The sequence below is a fragment of the Capricornis sumatraensis genome, chromosome 22 (assembly GCF_032405125.1).
Source record: "Capricornis sumatraensis isolate serow.1 chromosome 22, serow.2, whole genome shotgun sequence".
NCBI lineage: Eukaryota > Metazoa > Chordata > Mammalia > Artiodactyla > Bovidae > Capricornis > Capricornis sumatraensis.
In genome coordinates this window covers 44429467-44455088 of record NC_091090.1, presented here as the reverse complement: position 1 = coordinate 44455088, position 25622 = coordinate 44429467, and positions in this window count along the sequence as shown.

Here is a 25622-nt window from a genome sequence, read left to right as displayed (position 1 = left end):
AAGCAAAACCATCTGAGCACCAGTCATCAGTTTGTCTTCTCCTGTGTCCTGTAGACACCTGACCTTTGTTTTTGGCCTTGTGCGGCATGTGGGATCTTAGTTCCCCAGACAAGGGATCAAACCTACAACTACTGAATTGGAAACTTGGAGTCTTAACCACTAGACTGCCAGGGAAGTCCCTGACATCTGACTTTTGAGGTGTCTACTTCAGAGCTGCAAGTTAGGGACCAAGACTGTTTCTTCACTGGGAGCTCTACTGGAGAGAAGGGATTCTTTGACACTCAAGACATTTTTGGCTCTAAAGCACACACCTATAATCAGAAGGAAATGGCAATCCACTCCAGTATTCTTGCCTGGAAAATTTCACGGACGGAGGAGCCTGGTAGACTACAGTCCGTGGTTGCAATGAGTCAGACACGACTGAGTGACTAAATAACAGCAAAAAGTGATACCAACACATGGCCACAGTCAAAGCTGGCAAGAGGGGGTCTGGCTCCCGAGTAAATACTCTGAAATATTATGACCTCGCTGGAGTTGCCACATCAATTTCAGCTTAGCATTGAGCTATTATTTCCTACTGAATCCCTTTTCAGCTTTCTGGATCCTTTTTACATAAAGACTCTAAATGCCCCGGCGTGCTAATTATATATATTTGTATCTTTATGTATGCATCCTTGCATCCTTCTAGGATACACTGCAAAGGAAAGGTGACAGCATGCTACTTATTTGTCTGCCTCTTTATTTCACCTGATTTTAGACAACACTTTTAGTCCTGATACAGTCTTCATTTCCATCTATCTTGAGGCAACAAGATGGAGAGAGAGTCCCTGCTGATCCCTGTCATAACTGATAAGCTCCACGGGGAGAAAGCCTTCACTGTTCTCAAAATCTCTGAATTAAGTTTTCAAAAGGGCACTGGGGTCCAAGCACAAATAGCAAACCTTCCTTCCAATTCCATTTTTAGGCCAAACCTTTGGATACTACCCGAGCACAGTAATGCTCAAATTCAAAGATAATTGTTAATGTTGATCACCCTAGTGAGTATTATTGTTCCACCCACAGAGAACCAAGTTCACCACTATTACTGGTAGTACAAGGAATACAGAAGGAAATTTTATGTGAAAATAAGCAGCAAATAATCTCTGAATACTTATCACGTGTCACTAGAGACGGGATACTGACCCTCACGGTGCAGCAGGGAAATAAAAAAGTAACCATGCAACATCATCTACAAGTGCAAAATAATTTCTCAAGACTTTTTCTCAGTCTTCATCTCTATTCCCTTCTCTTTCCCCCACCACCTACTACCCCCTTCCTCCTCCATACAAACATACATCTCCTTTGTGTGCCCTGAATCTTTAGAGTCAATGCTGGCTTTCAGGGCATAGGAAAGCCCATGAAGACTTCAATTTTTCCATAGCAGCAAAGATAAAACCTGTACCAGCCTTATCACATATAACAAAATTTAATCTTCCTGAGTCCTACTTCCTCAAATGACTGATAGCTCATCCAAAGGTGTTAATTGCTTATTAAGTCTTAACAATCATTTATATGTCAGCAATCACCTATAATATCTTGAATTCTAGGAGCAAGACTTGAGCTGACAAAAACAATAGGTACTGAGAGACATGAACATCCTGTTAAGAGGCAGAAATTTTTCTAACTGTCTGCTTGGGCTTTTTAACATGAGATTTCCAATCATGTCACAGTTTCCAATTTGAAATACTCACCATTTATCTGAGCCTTCTAGAGATTTCTCTGATCTGTATATAATTTAAGAGAAGAATTTTATTTTCTCCTGTAAAGACTGATTTTGTTAGTCAAAGACATCAGCAGCAAGTTTAAATTTGCATTTTAAATTTAGAATGATTTATTTCCGATGAAAAGTGTATCACTGCTGCAGTTATTCTAGGAGTGACTAGGGGACGAATCATTTATATTGGAAGACTATTAGAAATGTGAGCTTCCCTATAAAGGAAAAGACTGGCACCCTTGACTTCATATTTTAAAACCTCTATATGACAAGAGACTGCCTCAACGCAATTATGTGACAAACAGCAGACCTGGAGAAAATACTTGCAACATACATAATCAAAGGGTCAGTATTAAGACTGCATGAGAAGCTCCTGGCACTGAATAGCAAATAGCAAACAACCTAATTTGTATGGGGGAAAAAAAAACCCTCAGAGAAAAGCACAAATGACAAATAAGCACAGAGGAAGCTTAACCTCACAAATCAGAGATGTGCGGATGTCCTCTTTAACAGATTGGCAAGGTTAATAAGATTAATATTTAGTGTTATTGCTGGCAAAGGGTACTGCCAGTTGTCAGTATAAATTGGGAGAGTCAACTGGCCTCAGTTCTCTGTAGAGTTATTTGGCAACATTTTTCAAAAATTTAAGTGTCTTTTTGACATAGCAGTTCTCCCAAGGATCTGTCTGGCACAAAAATGTACAAAAGTGGAAAGCCTGTTACATTAAAAAAATCTTAATTGTAGCTTTCTAATGATGAAGTCTTAGAAACAATCTCAATGTTCACCAGCAGAAGCATGGATAAATGCATTAGGGTACAGCCACACCACAGGGCTTCCCAAATGGTTCAGTGGTAAAGAACCTTCCTGCCAAGCCGGAGACATGAGTTCCATCCCCGGGTCGGGAAGATCCCCTGGGGAAGGAAATGGTGACTCTCTCCAGTATTCTTGCCTGGGAAATTCCACGGACAGAAGAGGTGGTGGGTTACAGTTCATGGATAGCAAAGAGACATGACTGAGCAACTAAACAACAACCGTCACACCGCACATGCAAAGCAGCTGAAAAACAAGTTGAGAGTGTGCTCACCTGGAAGGATGTTACCTGCTTTATTTTCTCAAGTTCCAGAGCAATATATACACTATTTCTATGTAAATAACAACAAACACCATAGTCATATATGTGGGTATAAATGTGGCTGTGCGTTCACTAAAAAAAAAATGCCTGGGTGATCCATCTGTTGGCAGTGATCCCCAGTGAGGAACTTGGGATTGGGGCAAGGGATTTTTTAAAAAAATTAATTTCTAAGTTGTATTTCAAATTTTACTTATATTATTAATACACCAAAGGAAAGTTCTAGAATTTTCTTATAAAATAGTGTGCCAAATGACTCAGATCCCACTATAGTGCTGTTACATTCCAGAATTCACATTATTATCTTTTTACATGCTCCCATTGGTAGTGCTTGTTTTGATAACACTGGGCACCAAATTTCCCACTGATTCTTTAGAATTCTTGAAAGAGCACTGCACTGAAAGTCAGAATATTCAAGTTCTTGTTACTGTTCTATCACGCCCTCCTCGCTACAGGTATCCTCCACTTTTCAAAGTTCACTATACACCACTTTACTTTTACAAAAGGCCTACATTAGCACCTGTTTTTGCTAAAGGAAAGAAATCCAAAGAGGATTTTCACTTTCAGGCAAAGAGGTGAAAAGGGAAAATACTTTCAGCTTTGGTTTTGCAGCAGCTGTTACAGAGGTAGTATGCACCCCACCCTCCACCTCCCAAGCAGGAACAACACCCGCCAAGCTCCTTCTCCAGGCTCAGCATCTCAGCATCAAGCCACAAGAGCTTTGAACTGTGTGTGTGGGCATCTGTGCTTTATCTCCTTTTACTTTTGGCATCTGCTAGCAAGACATGTCCTAAGGTAACCTTACTTTACACCACTTCGGTTTCGGTTAAAAGGTTTAACGGGGGTGCCCAACCTTCAGCTGGTGGGGAAATATGTTATCTCTTTGCAGACCAGTCATTCAGCTCTGTCTTTCTCTGGAAAACAAAATCTGGGCCCCGTTTGTTGTTTTCTAACTCTGCTTGCCGCTGCTCCGTGGGTCTTCTCCGCACTCATCTACAGGTCACCACTCTGCTTTTCAACTAAAGCAATTCTGTTTCTCTTTGTTTTAATTATTTGTTTATTCACCTAAGATTTGGCCTGATTTCTGAGCAAAAAATCATTTGAAAATATCCAGAAGAGATTCTTTTAAGGTTCCTTCCAGAACTAAGACTTCTTGAATCTATGAAATGCAGGCTCTGGTCAAGAATCCAGACCTTTTAGTCAATCCTTAAATTATCTCAGCCTGGAGCTGCCTCTCTCTCTGTACATTAGGCCAGAAACACAGACCTTCTTTATTTTTTTCCAGAACATAAAGTTGAACTGTACAGGCTGTGATGGAGGTAAATGAGAAAGACCAGCACATGTGTGTCAGGAAACAAGGGGCAACGTGGAAGCCTGGCGGAAAGCGGGATTCTTCCTCCCCTGTTTCTTCAAACGGCCACCAGGTCAGTTGGTGTTGCTCCTGGCACGACGGTTTTGCTTTTGCTTATGAACATGCTCTGTTCAGAAATAATAGTTGGCAGAGAGCCCTGAGAATGCATTCATCAGGGAGTTGTAATTCAGGCTTCCCAGTTAAAAGTCAAACCAGAAACCAGCACCAGCTGTTAATCAGCAGCTGCTGGAGGAGTCAGGGCCTGATTTTCACTCTCAATGCCAACAAAACTGCGGGCCTGTATTCAGGGTCAGCTCCATTCATTCTGTAAGCTGGGTAAACTTTGACAATTGGGTGGCCTTTTCTTCGGCTCAGGTGAAAAAACAAAATTGAGAACTTCTAGATGCTGGGAGGGTTTGGGGCAGGAGGAGAAGGGGATGACAGAGGATGAGATGGCTGGATGGCATCGCCGACTCGATGGACATGAGTTTGCATAAACTCTGGGAGTTGGTGATGGACAGGGAGGCCTGGCGTGCTGCGATTCATGGGGTCGCAAGGAGTTGGACACGACTGAGCGACTGAACTGACTGAACTGAACTGAGAGAGTTCTAAATGGATCAGAGAGAGCAAAGTGAGAGCAGATGTTACACTACTGCTCCACCCAACCCATTATTTCAAGACACACGACAAAAACTCTGTGACTCATCTCTGACTTCACTCACTGCATCACAATGTAAGAAACCATGAAACTGTTTGCCCAAGAGGCAAATACAGAGGTCAAGGTACAATATTCATTTCACAGCCCAAACACCATCTGTGAGGCCACTTTAGAAGTGAAGCAAATAGATTATTACTTATTTTTTCTATCCTATTTTTTTCCATAGGAAAGTCTTAACAGCATGCTTAAAATATCACAGACTTAACCTACTTGACTCCAACTCCTTGAATCCCCAGTTTCCTCTCAACACCTCTCTATATACCACATATCATTAAATTTGTTCTTATCCTTGGAATTTGTGTTATTGAGGGGAGGGCTCTGTGCCTTGTTTCTCTTCTACACCCCCCACCAGAAGCCCAAATGAAATGCAAACAACCTGTATACTAAATATAACTAAAATCCTATGCCATTAAAAGGACAAGATACAGTATAGAAGCAACTTGAAATATGTTAAATTGCTAAATAAGCACATTACATTTGACAGGCACTTTAAAGGGTAAGCTATAAAGCCAGGGAAGAGAAGATAGATGGAAACCTACCTTGGTGATTTAAATAAAAATAAACTTTGATAACCAAAGGGCTACTATGTAAACAACTTTTAAGCACCTCCTGTGTGTCAGGAGCAAGTCCCAATGTCCAGGTGCTTTACAAGCCTCTGCTTTCATCATGCTGCTAATATCCTATTGGCCAAAGTAAGTTGTGTGGCTGGATCCAGGTGCAGAGCAGGAGGGAGGGCACTCAGAGGAAAGAATCTGAATATGTGAAGAAATAAAGAACTGGAGCCATGAAAGCTATTTCCCCAGAGGCCCTGTGCTAATTTAATTGACTTTATCTCATTTAACTTTATAATAACTCTAAGAAGTTATTACTATTATCCCCATTTAATAAATGGGAATACTAAGGATAAGAGGGGCTTCCCGCATGGCTTAGTGGTAAAGAACCCACCTGATAATGCAGGAGACACAGGTTTTACCCCTGAGTTGGGAAGATCCCCTGGAGAAGGAAATGGCAACCCACTCCAGTATTCTTGCCTGGAAAAATCCCATGGAAAGAGAAGCTTGGTGGGCTACAGTCCATGGGGTCACAAAGAGTTGGTCATGACTAAATGACTAAACAACAAGAGGGAAAGGCTAACCACCTGGAAACTGACACAGCTACTAACTTCTTCTGTTCTAATATGTGATCTTCTGGCTCCAGACATTTCTAAGTTTCTTGGACCTTTATTATTTACCAAAAATATGAAAATTATGGCAGAGAGATATTTGGCAAAATTAGGAACCAAAGAACCTAGTTGTCTTATTTCATTCTCATGAATGAATCCTTTCCAAAAGGAATGGACTTAGTATATGTAAGTTATATCCAAATAGAACACAAAAGAAAAGAAAAAGAATCTTACTGAGTTAATTGACACCCAAAGAGAACACCTACTAGATTTTTGGGAGGCAACCAATCAAAATGACTCAAAAAAAAAAAATATGGAAAACTAATAAATAACAATAGCCAAGAACATTTTGAAAAGTGAGAGAACTGGAAAGTCATTTGTCTTTACAGACATTGCAACACATTTAAAAGTTACAATAATTTTTAAAAGTACTATCACATGAATTGATAGACAAATCAGACAGACCAGAAAGCACAGAAACAGGCCAGAATCCACACAGGAATTTAGACTATGATAAAGGTAGTGATTCAGATCAGTGAGGAAGTGATGGATTACTTAATAAATGGTGCTGTGATAACTGGATAGTCATCTGAAAATTTTATTATATTTCTCCAACATCTTATGCTATAAAAATTTCACACCTATCAAAGATGTAAAAGTGAAATGAAACAGTAATAGCATGTGAACAAAACACAAGAGTATGTTTTAAATATATGCAAAGTGAAAAAAGATTTCTCAGGTTTGACATAAAACCCAAATCCCACTGCAAGCCAGTGGAGGAACTGTGGAACATATCTCGGAATTATCCCACTCACGAGTGAGGAGGCCAAGTTATTTATTCAGAGCTCCTGGGTCATTAATTTCCGGCACTGTGGTTGTGGTTATTGCCAGCAACCTCCACAGCAGGCCAAGGGGATGTGAGGGCACTGATGGTGTCTGAAAAATTATGGGAAATAAAAGAAAATGTTGTCTCTGTGTTTTTATTTCCTTTATTCTAGGAGGTGGGTCATAGAGGATCTTGCTGTGATTTATGTCATACAGCGTTCTGCCTATGTTTTCCTCTAGGAGTTATACAGATTCTGGTCTTACATTTAGGTTTTTAATCCATTTTTAATTTATCTTTATGTATGGCAGGAGGATGGGGAGTGTGGGATAAATGGAGAGAGTACTCTTGCCTGGAAAATCCCATGGATGGAGGAGCCTGGTGGGCTACAGTCCATGGGGTCACTAAGAGTCGGACGCAACTGAGCGACTTCACTTTCACTTTTCACTTTCATGCATTGGAGAAGGAAATGGCAACCCACTCCAGTGTTCTTGCCTGGAGAATCCCAGGGGCGGGGGAGCCTGGTGGGTTGCAGTCTCTGGGGTCGCACAGAGTCGGACACGACTGAAGCAACTTAGCAGCAGCAGCAGCATGGAAACATATACACTACCATATGTAAAATAGATGGCCAGTGGGAATTTGCTGTATGACTCAGGGAACGCAAACCATGGCTCTGTAACAACCTAGAGGGCTGGGATGGGGTGGGAGATGGGAGGGAGGTTCAAGAGGGAGGGGACATATGTATACCTATGGCTGATTCATGTTGATGTATGGCAGAAACCAGCACAATATTGTAAAGCAATGATCCTTCAATTAAACATAGATCCTCCAAAGATCCTTTAGTGAGGGAGAACTCTCCTACTTCCTTGCCTTGGTTCTGCACTCATGAAGTCTGGTTATGAGTGGACAGCACCAAATATTAATTGCTCTTTCAAAGTATATGGAACATCTTGGGAGACAGCCCTCCAAAGTGTGAAAGTGTTGGTTTGCAGCTTCCACCATAACTGGATCTTCTAAAGGCCACCCTACCATTTTTAAGGTCAGCTTTTCCTGGGTGAAAAGGTTCACAGTAAAATCAGTGAACCCCACATGTATGTGCTTATTGCCTATCTTCTGCAGTAAAATGAGTTCCCTGTTCAGAAGCAAGAGCACCTTTGGACCATTAGGCCATGATGCCCAGGTAGAAGAGCTGCTTGAATTTCAATTTGAACCAGTACCAGTTACAGAACCTCTCTGACTTTGAGTCACACTCAAGACCAGAAACTTGAAGGGTTACTTGGCAAGAGGTTGGAACATTGTGCCTCTTTCTTAATGTCAGAGAATGTAACATGCTGTAGATTATTTTTCACCTTGAAGGAGATATCTTGAATGTCTCACAAATCCCCAGAATCTTCACTGATATTCACTGAGGTCTCTGAATTTTCATGAGATTTATCACTCATTCTCTGGCACATATGTGTTTTGTCAAGATATTTGGGGTATGTGGTTCTTTTGGCTCCATCAGCATGGTCTAATCAGTATAGTGGAACAGAGTGTCCTATGGGATGATGAAGTTATCAAGATCTCTACATATTAGATTAAGGCAGCCAACAGGATGTTATAAGGGTATATAGCTGCTGGATTAAAGCAAACTGTGTTGAGTGGTGTCTGCTTATTGGTTGGGAAAAAAGTGTTTGCCAGATTGACATCTACATATGAAGCTCCAGGGATTAAGTAGATTTGCTCCATAAAAACAGATCACATCTGTAACAGCAACTGCAGTTAGAGCCACTACCAGTTAAGTTTCCTAAAATCCAGCTCTCCTCCTTGACCTCCAGCACATCTGCTCAGGCCAAATAGTAGAGGAAGCTAAATAGGGAAATCATTGCAATCAATTTCCACTTATTTTCCAGGTCCTTGATAGGGTCATTAATTCTGTAACTCCTAGGATGTGGTATTGCTTTGGAGTGGGGCTCCCACGTAGCCCTTCTTTCCCTAGTAGCCCTCATCCCAGAAGTCAAAGAATAAATGTGGAATTGTTTTCAATTGCCAGATTAAGCATTCAGGAATTAGAAAAATAAACTCAGGATGGCTAATGAAAACTCTCTTATGTCACTAAAATCTCACATCTCGCAGTCTGACCAGTAGTGGGCCTGTTGCCAGGGTCTCCAAGAAACTCTGTACACTGAGATGCTTGTGGTGCCCTACAACATTGCTTCCAGCCAAGAAACTCCTCTTACTGCAAGAAGAAAAGTAATGAGCTCACACTCATGGGACTCTACTCAAAGACAATACCTAAAATTACTTTCAAATCTGGTATCCCACTTTCCCTGTTGCACAAGCACCTTGGTAGGTCATGGCAGAATTCTTATTTTCAGTCATGCTGTGCAGCCTGTGGGATCTTAGTTCCCCAACCAGGGATCTAACCCAGGCCCAGGCAATGGAAGTGTGGAGCCCCAACCACTGGATAACCAGGGAATTCCCATGTGGGAGCCTTTTTAAAGGAATGCAGTCTTTCCTACAGTTAGGGGTTTAGAGAATGTGAAGTGGCTCAGATAGGGAAAACTTTGCTGGGGATTTGAGCATCCTCTGATGAACAGTCACCAGGCCTACCTAAAGTTTCATCAAGTATACAAATCAGGCCTTAGAAAGTTGCCCATATATTTCAATACTAGAGATAAATGACCTGTTATCTACTACCAAAGATCTCTGAAGGGAAGACCATTTTGATCACCTCCCTGGCTCTGCTTCCTATGACCACAGCCAGCTAGGCTCTTGTGGTTAACTTGGCCTCTGTTGCTCTGGGATCTAGCCAACCTCACTACATTCAGGAATCCCATTCCAACAGCAGGACCTCCCACCTTCACCCCAGGCTCACTGTCAGAGCCAGTTTCCTATCTAGAACACTAGCCGCAAGCGAATCTGGGAAATGTCATGTTTAGTTTTCTATGTCCTGCGATAACAAGAAGAGGTTGGAATGGATGCCAAGTCTAATAGGTGAGAAGCTTACGAGAGGAAAGAATGTTTTCTGTGAATCTGGAGAAAAACCTGAGCTTATGCTCATGAATAAGATAAATGAATGGATTAGGATTGTACATGGAGTATACAAAGAAACTTTTGAGTCTGAAGGTGTAGGAAACATGTCCTTTTGTAAAAATGGCCTTTCAATCTCCTCAAAAATAAGTGTTCAGTTCAGTTCAGTCGCTCAGTCATGTCCGACTCTTTGTGACCCCATGAATCGCAGCACACCAGGCCTCCCTGTCCATCACCAACTCCCGGAGTTCACTCAGACTCACATCCATCAGGTTGGTGATGCCATGCAGCCATCTCATCCTCTGTTGTCCCCTTCTCCTCCTGCCCCCAATCCCTCCCAGCATCAGAGTCTTTTCCAATGAGTCAACTCTTTGCATGAGGTGGCCAAAGTACCGGAGTTTCAGCTTTAGCATCAGTCCTTCCAAGGAACACCCAGGACTGATCTCCTTTAGAATGGACTGGTTGGATCTCCTTGCAGTCCAAGGGACTCTCAAGAGTCTTCTCCAACACCACAGTTCAAAAGCATCAATTCTTCGGCACTCAGCCTTCTTCACAGTCCAACTCTCACATCCATACATGACCACTGGAAAAACCATAGCCTTGACTAGACGGACCTTTGTTGGCCAAGTAATGTCTCTGGTTTTTAATATGCTATCTAGGTTGGTCATAACTTTTCTTCCAAGGAGTAAGAGGCTTTTAATTTCATGGCTGCAATCACCATCTGCAGTGATTTTGGAGCCCCCAAAAATAAAGTCTGACACTGTATCCACTGTTTCCCCAACTAATTCCCATGAAGTGATGGGACCAGATGCCATGATCTTCATTTTCTGAATGTTGAGCTTTAAGCCAACTTTTTCACTCTCCTCTTTCACTTTCATCAAGAAGCTTTTTAGTTCCTCTTCACTTTCTGCCATAAGGGTGGTGTCATCTGCATATCTGAGGTTATTGCCATTTCTCTCGGGAATCTTGATTCCAGCTTGTGCTTCCTTCAGCCCAGCGTTTCTCATGATGTACTCTGCATATGAGTTAAATAAGCAGGGTGACAATATACAGCCTTGATGTGTAAGTGTAAGAGGACACATATCATCCCACAAAGACCACCAAACACAAACCTTTGTAGTCAATAAAAATTGTGTTTGCAAAGAATACTGAATGGTGAGAGGATGTGCTGACTGTTACACTGAGTGAAAAGGGGGTTATACAAGAGCATATATGCATTTTCAACTAGTGGGTGGGTGTGTATGTATATGCACACACGTGCACACATATGTGTACACACTCATATACTGAAAGGAAGCATATCAAACTGCTAAAAGTGAATTAGAACTACAAATGACAATATTTTTTCTTTTATTTTTCCAAAATTGGATTCTGTCATTTTAAAAGTTAGCATTACTTTATAAAAATATTATACAAGAAAATGGAATAGCTAATGAATGTGTTTTGTCTAAATACGTTCCAAACAAGTCTAAAACAATCTAGTGTCATTATTCTACAACCCTAGAATTTGTTTTCTAACATAGTATAAAAAAAGAGGACTTTAAGAACTAAGCCCAGGATTGGGGGAGAAAAATGTGTTTCCAAAATCCTTAGTGTGGGCTTGATCTCAGAATTCTGGAAGTAAAAGTTAAATTCTGGACATTTAGCCTGATTTCATGTTTGATTGCAGCAATAAATCCTTCCAATGTTTTTAAATGAAAACATAGATGAACTCCTAATATCTAGGAGAAACATGCTTCATTTGAAAACAAACTCTCCAGCAAGATGCTTAATTTTGTGGAAATCTACTTGAAAGCCATCATTTTCCGGATGAAGAGATCTGCAAAGAGGAGAGGCTGATTGCTTACAACCAAAGGTCAGATAAGAGAAGGTCCCCATGACACACTCAGGAGTTTATCACTATTCAAGGTATAAAGTCAAAGGTACCAAAGGAAAACGTGTCCCAAAGGACTGTGAGAGGGCAAAGCCAAGGGTCAAAACTATACTGGCGCCTTGAGGGGTCAGAAGGCAGGGAGAGAATGCAAAGATCAGCTGGTGCTTTTCTGAGGCTTCAGTGATGGCTTAAAGAAGTATTGTAGGTTGGTTTAAAGAGTCAGAAAGGGGCAGACAAGCAATAGCTTGCTGATGATTACATGACCCTTGGGACTTAGAAACCAGGTATCTCAACTCAGCAGGATGGCCTGGCTAATACACGCACATGCACACACACACACACACACACACACACACACACACACACACGCCTGCCTGTAAGTAATCCACATAAACTTGATAGCTCCCATATTCACCTTACTTGAACAGCATTTACGCAGGTCCTCAGAGACAAGCTTATTGCCAACTGAATGGAAAACTTCATTCATTTTCCTACTTGGTTTCTTTTTAGCCCTTTCCTTTGGCCATCTTCTCGGAATTCTACTGCCTTATCTGATTGCATCAATTAGCATCTTACTATGTGATCATTTCGTAGCTCAGTTGGTAAAGAATCCACCTGCATTGCAGGAAACCCAGGTTCGATTCCTGGGTTGGGAAGATCCTCTGGAGAAGGAAATGGCAACCCACTCTGGTATTCTTGCCTTGGAAATCCCATAGTCACCGGAGCCTGGCAGGCTACAGTCCATGGGGTCGCGAAGAACATGCCTGAGTGACTAAACCACCACCCCGTGATGATCAAACTTCAGTGTTCTTGATAATTATTTGAGAAGCAGGGTTAAAATGGGATTTGAGGTCCCAATCCCAGAGGACTTGGGGAAGGGAGGTACAATTGTACACAGATGGCTCTTGGGTCACAACTGAGAAACAGTGAATATGGTCATGCGCCTCAGTCTCCAGCCCAGATCTTTTTCCGGGGTTTAAGGCCTGCAATAGCACCTGCCTGATTAATCTGGACAAATTCTGTCACCTTGAAACCATCATGCTCTTATCTACTCACTCCCAAATCTACTGTGTATTTTTCTACATGCCCGCTGTGGTCCTGCTGCCAGCTGGGCCCAGGTCCTCTATAACTGTGAGTCCACGGCTGGCCTCTGGTCTTCTCTCTCACTCATTTCTAACGGCTTTAGCTCACCTAAAGATAGGAAGACCCACTGACTTTGCATTGCAGGAAGATTCTTTACTGTCTGAGCCACCAGGGAGGCCTTACAATCATCTGCTGTCCCCAAATCTCTGAGTCCAATCACTGCAAAGGCTGCTATCTGCTTCAATGTAGGGAAGGAGAAAATATGAGAATAAATATATGACTATTTATTCATATATGAATACGGTGGCTCAGACGGTAAAGAACCTGCCTGCAGTGCAGGAGACCTGGGTTCCATCCCTGGGTCAGGAAGATCCCCTGTTGAAGAGAATGGCAACTCACTCCCGTATTCTCGCCCGGAGAATTCCAAAGACAGAGGAGCCTTTGGGCTACAGTACATGAGGTCACGAAGAGCTGGACGTGACTGACTGACACTTTTATTGTTTATGCCCACGTGAATTCCGCAAAACACTATGTATAAAAAGCAATTAGGTAATCAACTGAGGGACATGAGTAAGAACAGTGAGCAAGGTGATTATACAACTGATTTCTTAAAACTAAATATTGAGTAGCTTTATTCTAAAAACCCTTTGGTCAACCCCCTCCCCACCTCCCTCCATGTGGACCCGACTTTGTTTGAGCTTTCTTCCCTCTCCTCGCTGTTCACCCTCTGAGACTTCCACTTCATGGGCATCATTCCTGCAAAAGCACTGGAGCTGTTGCTTTATCTCAGCCAAACTCATCCCAACCACACTTGGAGGGCAACACTCTCCCAGCCCTGCCACTGCCTCCCACCCCATCCAAGCTAGAACGGACCATCAGTGGATTTTAAATACAGAGATGTTTCTCCTTCAAGAAAAAAATTCTGCTACCACCTCTTAAACCAACGATTTTTCTCTCCCAGTGCCATATCATTACTTAGCTCCAGTGAAATTGGTTTACTATTAGCCACAGTCTGACCACAATGGTATTTTTTACTCCTTTCCTCTTGCGAGGGCAGCTGTCAGTTACAATCAGGTGTTAATGAGGTTGGCCTGGGGTTAAATCCTCCTGAGTACTAGTTAGCTTTGTGCTGGTCCCAGGTGGCAGTTCTTTCTCCTCCCTCCTGCTTGCAACCTTGCCAATGCATGTTGTTTATTACAAGGAAGGCCAGTGTAGTGGGGAGAAAAAGGAGGGAGTGGGAAGATATTTTTCTCATTAACCCTAAAATATATTTTTAAAAAACTGGAATCAGCACCCATATGTCACTGAGAGTTCTGGTAGTGGATTTTTATGATAATACTTAGTAGCCCCTGGTGCCCTAGATGTTTCTTGGTAAAATTAGGTTGGTTTCTTGTTAAATCTCTTAGACAAGGCAACAGGCTCTGCTTGACAATAATTAGCACTTTCTATTGAAGGTAGCCCTGAAGAAATTATGTTTTCAGTTTTTGAATACAAAATGTAAGACTTTACATGTCCCAAAACTGGATATGCCAATTACAGAACAGAGATTTGTATCACCTGGAAACAGGCTGGATAGGCATGCTTATTTCTAAAGGAAATAAGCTTTTAAATAGTCATTCAACAATCATCTAGCTATGAGCAGAGAGAGATAAGGCTAGTGGAGTGATGGCCATTTTAACAAGGAATGAACCAATTACAAAGTTTTACCGATATGATGTATTGATGATGTCAATACAAGAAAAGATATGGCTTAAATATTTCTGTAAGGGGTTTCCTTAGCTCCAGGACTATCTCGGTGTACTGAGGAACATGCTATCCAGTAGGGTCCCTGGTTTTAATGTCTGTCAAATGAAGGAATTACTATATTTAGATCTCTCCCTTGCTTTCTGATCCTTTTGATGAAAAAAAAATTTTTTTTCAGTAGGACTAGCAATACAGTCTGTTTCAGTGAATAACTCATGCACCTTCAGGCCTCTGTGCTATTTTTATGTTGGACAAATTCAATATTGCTCTTCTACTTCCATTAAGTGGTCCTTTTGGGGATCACAGATCCTTTTGAGAAGCTGGTAGATATGAAACGTCTCAGTCCGGAAAAAAAAAGAGGAATCTATACACAAATATACAACATATTACATATGATTTTAGAAGATTCATTATTCATTATTCAAATCTAAATTCATTAAGATTTTAGAAGATTCTTCAAGGCTTTCTCCTGAAGCCTGTCAATGGACTTTGTAAACGGGCTCAGGCTCCAGTTTTTTTATACTCTGGACTAAATGTTAACATTCAGATTCCATCCTTAAGAATGAAAATGTAAATGAGATAATGAATGAATATAAAACAAGGCTATAAAAAAAGAATCTTCCTCAACTTAAACCATATTTTAGACTATCACCAAACAAGTCTTACAGCAAAGGCAGGAAATATTTCTTTCTGTTCTGATCCTCTGCAGCCCCCAGTGCCCTTGAAGTGAGGGCACACTGCTCAGTATGACCTGCAGGATCTAGTCTAGTCTCCTACCTTATTGCCCAGGGTTTCCAAAGACCACCTCTGTCGCAACAGATGTGATCTCCTCCCCTGGGATTGCCGCCTCTGAGCCTTTCCCATGGTTTCCCCATTGTCTGGACTGCTGCATTCCTCCTCGATTTATTTGTCAATATCTCTCCACTATTTGCATCTAAGACCAAATGTCACCACCTCCATAAAGTTTTCCCTGAGACTCTTTACTGGATGTGATCAGGCCTGCCTTAAAGCCCTGTGGCATCTTATTATCACACTTTAACTTAGTTCCTTACACTGATATCTGCCATGAGGTACACTCCTTGGCCTGTGCAAGTCACTCATATAAAGGTTATTGAATGGATAAATGAATGAATAATAGTGGTGAAAGTCTGCATCATAAAGAATAAACTTCAGACACTGTGAAGCGAGAACATACTAAACAACAGGATGAGAATGATCAGCACTGGTCTAGGTGCCAGGATTCCAGAGTTCCAGCCCCTGTTCAACCACCTCCTCACTGTGTCACCTCTAGTAAAGTCATTTAATTTCTTTGATGCTCATTTTTCTTATGTAAATCAAATGGAATATGTATGTGTGTGTGCTTTGTAAACTGGTAAGTGAATTGCAATGTCAAATTTTAGATCAGTCATTATTGTTCATTATATGACAATAACATTGTCAAATTATCATTATGACAATCAAGAAGAAAGTGGAAAATCTATCAATCCAAATATAGATAGCTCAAATAACTATGTCAACCACTTTGAGTTTTTAACATTTGCAGACATTTATGAACTAAAGTCAGAGAAGGCAATGGCACCCCACTCCAGTACTCTTGCCTGGAAAATCCCATGGATGGAGGAGCCTGGTGGGCTGCAGTCCATGGGTTCACTAAGAGTCAGACACGACTGAGCGACTTCACTTTCACTTTTCACTTTCATGCATTGGAGAAGGAAATGGCAACCCACTCCAGTGTTCTTGCCTGGAGAATCCCAGGGACGGGGGAGCCTGGTGGGCTGCCATCCATGGGGTCTCACAGAGTCGGACACGACTGAAGCGACGCAGCAGCAGCAGCAGCAACATGAACTAAAGTATAGACAGTCACAGACAGTATATCACATTTTTATCACAATGTGATATTGATATCACCCACCTTTCCTTTTCTGTGAATTTTTTCATACAAGTTTTTGAACACAAAGTTCATTTCAAATCAGTTAACCTAACTGACCTTTATTGCAGAGATCCTTAGTGTGGAGTCCATGGATCACAGGTCCATCAATGGGCCATGGGATACTGGAGGTTCCAAGAGTCTCTGCAAGTCTATGCAAAATTATATGAATATGCATTCGAGAAGAGAGATTGCAGTTTTCAAATCCTCAAAGAGATTAATGACCACAAATATTTAAGAATTACTATTAAAGTTTAATTGCACCTGGAAAACCCACTGGATTCGTACTTATTCAACGCAAATTTGGAAAACTCAGCAGTGGCCACAGGACTGGAAAAGGTCAGTTTTCATTCCAATCTCAAAGAAAGGCAATGCCAAAGAATGCTCAAACTACCACACAACTGCACTCATCTCACATGCTAGTAAAGTAATGCTCAGAATTCTCCAAGCCAGGCTTCAGCAATACGTGAACCGTGAACTCCCTGATGTTCAAGCTGGTTTTAGAAAAGGCAGAGGAACCAGAGATCAAATTGCCAACATCCTCTGGATCATCAAAACAGCAAGAGAGTTCCAGAAAAACATCTATTTCTGCTTTATTGACTATGCCAAAGCCTTTGACTGTGTGGATCACAATAAACTGTGGAAAATTCTTCAAGAGATGGGAATACCAGACCACCTGACCTGCCTCTTGAGAAACTTGTATGCAGGTCAGGAGGCAACAGTTAGAACTGGACATGGAACAACAGACTGGTTCCAAATAGGAAAAGGAGTACAACAAGGCTGTATACTGTCACCCTGCTTATTTAACTTCTATGCAGAGTACATCATGAGAAACGCTGGACTGGAAGAAACACAAGTTGGAATCAAGATTGCCAGGAGAAATATCAATAACCTCAGATACGCAGATGACACCACCCTTATGGCAGAAAGTGAAGAGGAGCTAAAAAGCCTCTTGATGAGAGTGAAAGAGGAGAGGGAAAAAGTTGGCTTAAAGCTCAACATTCAGAAAACTAAGATCATGGCATCCAGTCCCATCACTTCATGGGAAATAGATGGGGAAACAATGGAAACAGTGTCAGACTTTATTTTTGGGGGCTCCAAAATCACTGCAGATGGTGATTGCAGCCATGAAATTAAAAGATGCTTACTCCTTGGAAGAAAAGTTATGACCAACCTAGATAGTATATTCAAAAGCAGAGACATTACTTTTCCGACTAAGGTTCATCTAGTCAAGGCTATGGTTTTTCCAGTAGTCATGTATGGATGTGAGAGTTGGACTGTGAAGAAGGCTGAGCGCCAAAGAATTGATGCTTTTGAACTGTGGTGTTGGAGAAGACTCTTGAGAGTCCCTTGGACTGCAAGGAGATCCAACCAGTCCATTCTGAAGGAGATCAGCCCTGGGATTTCTTTGGAAGGAATGATGCTAAAGCTGAAACTCCAGTACTTTGGCCACCTGATGCAAAGAGTTGACTCATTGGAAAAGACTCTGATGCTGGGAGGGATTGGGGGCAGGAGGAGAAGGGGATGACAGAGGATGAGATGGCTGGATGGCATCACTGACTCGATGGACATGAGTCTGGGTGAACTCCAGGAGTTGGCGATGGACAGGGAGGCCTGGCGTGCTGCGATTCATGAGGTCACAAAGAGTCGGACACGACTGAGTGACTGAAATGAACTGAACCGAACTGAACACAATGACAGGAATAGGGCCCAAAGGTATGTAGGAATAGGAATCTAGCTAAAAAGATACTAAGAATTGTTGAAGGAAGCATTAAGAGGGCCTGATCTGAGGATGACAGTGAAAACAGAAAGGAAAGAGTGAATGCAAAAGGCATCTTTTAGACAGTCAGTCCCGCCCTCCTGTGCTTTTTCCTGATGGGTTTTCATGGATGAGGGATCCTCTTCCATCCCCGGTATTTTTAGCATTATCAACAAGTTATCTCTCCTGGTGTAAGGGTTCCATTTTCCTTCTAGCCTTATAGCTTTCTGAAATGTAATACATAAATAATTTAATCCTAATTTGGGGAGGATAACTTGAGGCTCCTGATGTATGAGTGAGGAATAAAAGATGTTTTCTTTAGTTTGATTTGAGAAGCAGTGTAGAGGAAAAAAAAGGCATGGCTATGGGAGAAAGTGGCTTGAAATGCTACTAAGGGAAAAGTACTTCCGGGAGAGGGAGAAAGAAAGAAGAGAGAGATGAATCTTTAGCCAAAAGAACTTTGGAGTAAAGCAAAGAGGTTAAATATAAAGGAACATTCTAGAAGCTACACTGTACAGCATGCAACAGAAGGCTTTATAGCACTTTCTTCCTGATGCTTTAGTAAAATCTACATCATGAAGACAGGCATAATCCAGTGTAGACGAACAGTTTTCAATCTTGCCAATACAATCTAATCACCTGAAGAACTTCTAATAAATACCCGACATGTTATAGCCCCATCCCAGATAGTCTGATATTTTTGGTCTCAAAATGGGGCCTCAGCATCAGCATTTTTTAAAAATTTCTCAAGGTGATCTAATGTGATTTTGAAACCAGTAATCTAGGGTCTGGAATTGTGGTTTTCAATATTTCAATCATCAGAATTATCTGGTGAGCTTTTAAGCAATATGGATGCACTAGGCCCCCTCACACCCATTAAGTCTGACTCTCTGGGCATTACACTTTTCTTTTAATTTCCAGGCGATTATGATCAACATGAAGCTCCAGAGCCACTGGCTATAGAAGAAAATTATATACTAGAGCCTAAATGAATCTATTTAGGCAGGATTTAGGCAAGATGAATCCATTAAGAAGCCATATATACTGCTTATTATTGGCACTAACTAAATAACTGGTTCCCTGGCTTCCCAGATGGCACAGTAGCAAAGAATGTGCCTGCTAACACAGGAGATGAGGGTTTGATCCTTGCATGGGGAAGATCCCCTGGAGGAGGAAATGGCAGCCCTTTCCAGTACTCCTGCCTGGAGAATCCTATGGATAGAGGAAACTGGCGGCCACAGTCCATGGGGTCACAAAGAGTCAGATATGCCTGAGCAACTGAGCATGCAACTAGTTCCCTGCCCTTGGTGTCTCATCCTCAAAAACTATCAACATTTTATTTCTATGTCAAATAAGTGGGAAAAAAAAAATAGTAAGAACCTAATCGACACTGAAACTATCCTCTGGATGAAAAAAGAGCAAGATGTTTGGGTTGAAAGAAAACATCCAACACAAACCCTGTTTTGTTTAAATAATTAGCCCTTTCAGATTGGCTTCTTATTAAAAAAGAATTCCAGGTGGTAAGCAAATGACAGGAACTCTGGTTTACAGTGATATGGGGTAAAATAAAAAGACCACCTTTAGAAGAGCTGAGCCCTTTCCACACTGATACCTCGTAATATCATGAAGGCTTTTGTTTCTCAGCAAAATAGCTTCCAAATAACTCACCACACAGTAGCAGGAGGCATTTACCACTATCACAATATAGGTACTTGGAGCTCAGATTTATAAAGAATTACACAGATTTATGGGCTTCCCTGGCAGCTCATCTGGTTAGGAATCCACCTGCAATGCAGGAGACCCTGGTTTGATTCCTGGGTTGGGAAGATTCCCTGGAGAAGGAATAGGCTACCTATTCCAGTATTCTTGGGCTTCCCTGGTGGCTCAGATGGTAGAGAATCTGTCCACAATGAGGGAGACCTGGGTTTAATCCCTGTGTTGGGAAGATCCCCTAGAGGAGGGCATGGCAACCCACTCCAGTATTCTCGCCTGGAGAATCCTATGGACAGAGGAGCCTGGTGGGCTATAATCCATGGGATCACAAAGAGTCAGACACGACTGAGCAACTAAGCATAGCACATACAGATTTATACACATACACACATGATATCTTAGATATATGCATAAGCATGCTCACACACGTGTGCACACATGCACTCACATGGTTTAGCTGGTTCTTCAATTTCTGCTCTTGTTTGTAATATACAGAAGTGGTTAACTGATAACTACAGTGACTATTGCAATTATTAGGGCAATGAAATAGGCTTCCTGCAAGTCATAAAGACTCTTTAATTTTCAAAAACAAGGCCAGCATTTTGTTTTTTGGCAAAATTAGTTCCTTACTTATAGAGGACAAACTACACAAATTACACAATTACACAATAAACCTGCATTTTGTCACTCTGAAAGCTGCTGGCATACCATGTGTTTAAGAACGTGACACTATGATTACCCTCAGAGTACCTGAATTCTAATCAAGAATTTTCAGTGCTGTAGTTTCAGCATGAAAAAGAAAACAGAAAGAACAGTTGAAGCAAAAGTCTAATCCTGAGAACTGAATAGAGCTAGAGAGAGCCCATAAGCCATTCTAGAGAAAGGAAGATGATCTTTAATTATCATAGAACAGTTTGAACTGAGCCCAAAGTCCAAGAGACCAAAGCCACTGAATTAAGATCAGATTGATTAAAAAACTATCCACGTTGCAGGAAGAATACTGATATGAAAAATCCCTTTCTACCGACACATGGAAGATAATTCAGGCAGGACTTATTTTGTTTTGTTTTACCATAACAAAGTCATAAATAAAATGGAAACCTTAATCATGATACCAACTGCTGCTATGAAATTTTTTTAGTTGAATACAATGGCAGAGTTTTGTGTTGCTTTTTAAAACCACTACCTATTTTGTTTCAGTGACAAAAACAAACTTGTTTCCAGGGACTGTGGTTACTTTCCCTTTGCTTCTGGGAGTCGGGACAAGAGGGTTCAATTGGCATGTGTTTATTGAATGGGCAGAGGAGAACCATCCAGCTGGGAAATACATGGTGAAAGGTGTGGGGTAGGGGGGCTTCCCAGGTGGTGCTAGTGGTAAAGAACCTGCCTGCCAATGTACAGAGTCGAACACGACTGAAGCCACATAGCACACACACACGTGGGGTAGGAAGGAGCAGAGCACCACAGAAGGCAGGATGAATGACTGCTGGTGAGACATGGGTTAGAATTCTGGAGATGACATGTAATCTCCAGAAATGCCTCAATTTTCTTATCTGTTAAATGGGGATACTAATAGTATCTACTATTAGAAGGATCAAAAAGTTAACCCATGTAAAGGGCTTATCACAGCTTTCAATAAATGTTAGCTCCTATTAGTCATCTTGGATTCATCCTTCTAACTACTGCATCCAGGTCATTACCAAGACTTACAGGTTTTATCTTCACAATACCTCTTGCATTGCCTCCACCTTTTTTATTTCCACTGCTGCTTTCCTGTTGGGGCAGGACCTCATTATTTCTGATCTGAAATCCTGCAGTAAACCTCCACATTGACCTCTTCACCCTCAACTTTCTCTCTGGTCCTTTGTGTACACTGAGACCAGAGTAACCGTCAGAACCATGGATCACAGGCCTCTATTGTGCAAACAGCTGGGTGTGCCCTGTGCCCACAGAATGAAGCTCCAGGCCCTAAGGCTGTGCAGCTTGTGGCCCCCAGCAGATTTCCCCACTGTACAGCAAGCCTAAGGATGAGGCGCTCATCTGAGCAAAACGCTGGGTGTGCCCTGCACCGCCTCCCGTGTTCCGCCTGGGCTGCATCTCAGCTGCCCTTCCTCTTCTCTCTCCCCTACTCCCTCCCACCCCATCTGAATGTCTGCTTGTGAACATCATACCCAATCTTCATGTGCGAGCTTAAATGCCACCTCATCAATGAACTAGCCTCCCTCCATCTCAGCAAACAGATTTAATGGCTCATCCTTGAATCCTTGTAGCACTTTCTGAATATTTCTCTAAAGTAATCCCCCTTCCCTCCTGGGGCACAGTCATGTGTAATCCTCCTTTTGTCATTGTGAGCTTGTTCAGGGCCTGGCCCTTGTCTTACTTTGTCTCCACCGCAGTACCTAACCTCTTTGGTAGCATCTAGCCTGTATTGAGAGCTCACTAAATATTTATGAAATAAAAGATGTGCATTGCAATTGAAAGTTGTTGATTTTGCAATGACCAATATAAACACACACACACAAAGAGATGATTGGAATAACTAACCATGAGAAGCTGAGACTAAGAATTTGAAAATATATTTCCATCACTGAACAGAGGCCACTTGGCAAGTATATAATTATTGTGGAGGTAGCACGATGCAGCCTCCTGAAGCACATGGAAGATATTCCTTAAGGAATTCTTTGCCCTTTGTCCTAATGTTTAATGAGTTTTTTCAGGTGTCTGGGTTCCTAGGAGAGAATAGACTGTTCAGTGGCAAACACCTAGATCTTCATGACATACATTTTCCATAGAAAATTAATAGGTCAGTGCTTCTGTTTACAAATTAATGCAGTGTGGAATCTTAATTCAAGGCCTGATCATTGGTGAAGTGGCAAAGGGCTCTAGATGTCCAAGCAGCTAAGGTTTGGTCCTGTCTTTGGATATCCCACTCAAGGCCTTAGATAAAAAAACAAAAGCAAACTGAGAAACATCTGTAAGAGCCCACCTCTTACAAGTTCAAATGCTCCTTGGGATCTCAGACTACTTCTGGGCCTTCTGATTCACGTCAAGCCTTTATAAACCATCTCTCCTACCCTCTCCACACTCCACTCAGGGCCAAGTCTAAAGGTCAAGAGAGTTGGAAACTAGGACTGGTAACTTATAGTGATCTGCTGGCCAAGGAGGGAGAACCAGTGTGCAAGTTCTGTCCTCCCAGGCCCTCTGTTTTTCCTTTAGAGCCCTCCCAATCCTCCTTGATCTCATGGAACCATCCCCAGCTCATTCCCAAGCTTGGTTTGTCTCTGGGTGGGAGTCTCTGAATGTCAGCCTGTATGTGTGTGTGTGTGAGCATCTGTCTCTGCTAATCTGTGATGCTATTAAAGTTGTCAGGATTGTATAGATCAATATGCAAATTTATGCAACAACTAATGCGTAACTTAGCATTTTACTTTTGAGCCAAAAGACAACACATGATTACTTACAGTTGAATATATGTCCCCCAGAAACTTTCAGTTGCTGAAAAAAACCTCTCTGCAGCTCATCTGGTGTAGCCCTTGTCTCTCTTGCTGTTTTGCCACCAAGAGAAGGCAGAAGGAATGTTACCAAAAGGGCTGAAGATCTTGGAATGGGCCCGAAAAAAATTAAGCATAAAAGAGAGGTGTACAAACTGCTAGCATATGGAAGCCAAGAAGGGAAACTTTAAGCTGAAGACACTGAGCATAATCATTTTTAAATGGCACTGTGTGAGTGGGAAATGTTTTTCTAACCAGTCCTTAGAGAGCTGAGTTCTACACTAAAGAAGGAAGAATCAATAAGCTTAAATGACCTGAAAAGAAACCAAATACATGGCAACATTCATCCACAGCACAGAATTAATGAACAAAGCAGCCCAAGTTTGCTACATGGACCTAAGTATTTATATGATTAGGTTTTTCATGAAAGTATATTCCTTCTATTTCCTATTTGTCTTATTACACAATAAATCAAGAAATTTAAAGAAGTTAGATATTTTGAGAACCTCATCATTCAAAAATGTATTGAAAAGATTTTATTTCCAATATTCTGCCTTTACCCTTTAAGGACAGTCAAGGTCATTTCTCACTGCTAGGGCAGCCACATTCTGCCAGGACAGATGCTTAGTCCTTTGGGGACTGTGTTTTGTCAATTAGCTTCAAATTCATGATGTTTAAAACAATTACCCAAGGAAGCCTGACTATCCAAGCACCATGTCCCAAACTTCTAAGAGAAGAAATGAACTGAAGTCACTCAGTCGTGTCTGACTCTTTGCGACCCCATGGACTGTAGCCCACCATACTCCTCTGTTGATGGAATTTTCCAAGCAAGAGTACTGGAGTGGGTTGCCATTTCCTTCTCCAGGTGATCTTCCAGACTCAGGGATTGAACCCAGGTCTCCTGCATTGCAGGCAGATTCTTTACCAGCTGAGCCACAAGGGAAGCCCAAGAATACTGGAGTGGGTAGCCTTTCCCTTCTCCAGCAGATCTTCCCAACTCAGGAATCAAACGAGGGAAGTCCCTCATAGTTAATGGGCACCTAAGAGCTGCCCATTGGCACAGGCGGAGGCTGCATGATCAGGCTGCTGCTACTGCTGCTAAGCCATTTCAGTTGTGTCTGACTCTGTGCAACCCCATAGACGGCAGCCCACCAGGCTCCGTCATCCCTGGGATTCTCCAGGCAAGAACACTGGAGTGGGCTGCCATTTCCTTCTCCAATGCATGAAAGTGAAAAGTGAAAGTGAAGTCGCTCAGTCATGTCCAACTCTTCACGACCCCATGGACTGCAGCCTCCCAGGCTCCTCCACCCATGGGATTTTCCAGGCAAGAGTACCGGAGTGGGGTCCCATTGAGCAGGCAGTAAACGAGACGTGTGAAAGGCAGCTTAGCCTCTGCTCTGAGTTTATCTAGAGATGTTTCCCCATGCTGTAGGGTCTGTGACACACCCAGCTTCTTTTCTTCTCTGTCTCCTTTTCTCTCCTTAAGTTGACTTGGTTCTAGAATCTCATCTGTCAGGGCTTTTAACACTTCTACAACATGTCAGTATCCCTCTGGGTCATATGTAACGAAAGCCAACTATATCGGCTTAACCAAATCAGGCTTTATAAGCTGAACCAAAAGTCTAAGTATCAGCAGACTAGGGCAGAGACTTGAGGAAGTCATCAAGGGCCCAGGCACCCTCTGGTTTCTTGTTCCTCTGTCCTTACCGTGGATTCTCATCCCAAGGGTTGCAAGATGCATACTCCACATACAGAAATGTATCTACATCCCAAGCTGGAAGAAAATGGAAGAGAAGAAGGGAAAGGGCATAGCCCAACTGAAACTACCCTTCTTACCAGATAAACCAAAACTTTCCTGGAGGTCCTTCCCTGTAGACTTTGATTACACCACCAAGCCTGGGTCGCATGGTCACTCTTAGCTGAAGAGACCCCTAAAGAGGTGACGATTTTTAACGAGGTACATCATCCTCCTAAATAAATTTACATTTCTCTTTGTAGAAAAGAAGGAATAAATTTGGGCAAGCAAGTAATTAATCAAGAATATACAAGGTGTTGCACCAAACAGAGGTCAAGACAATCACATTA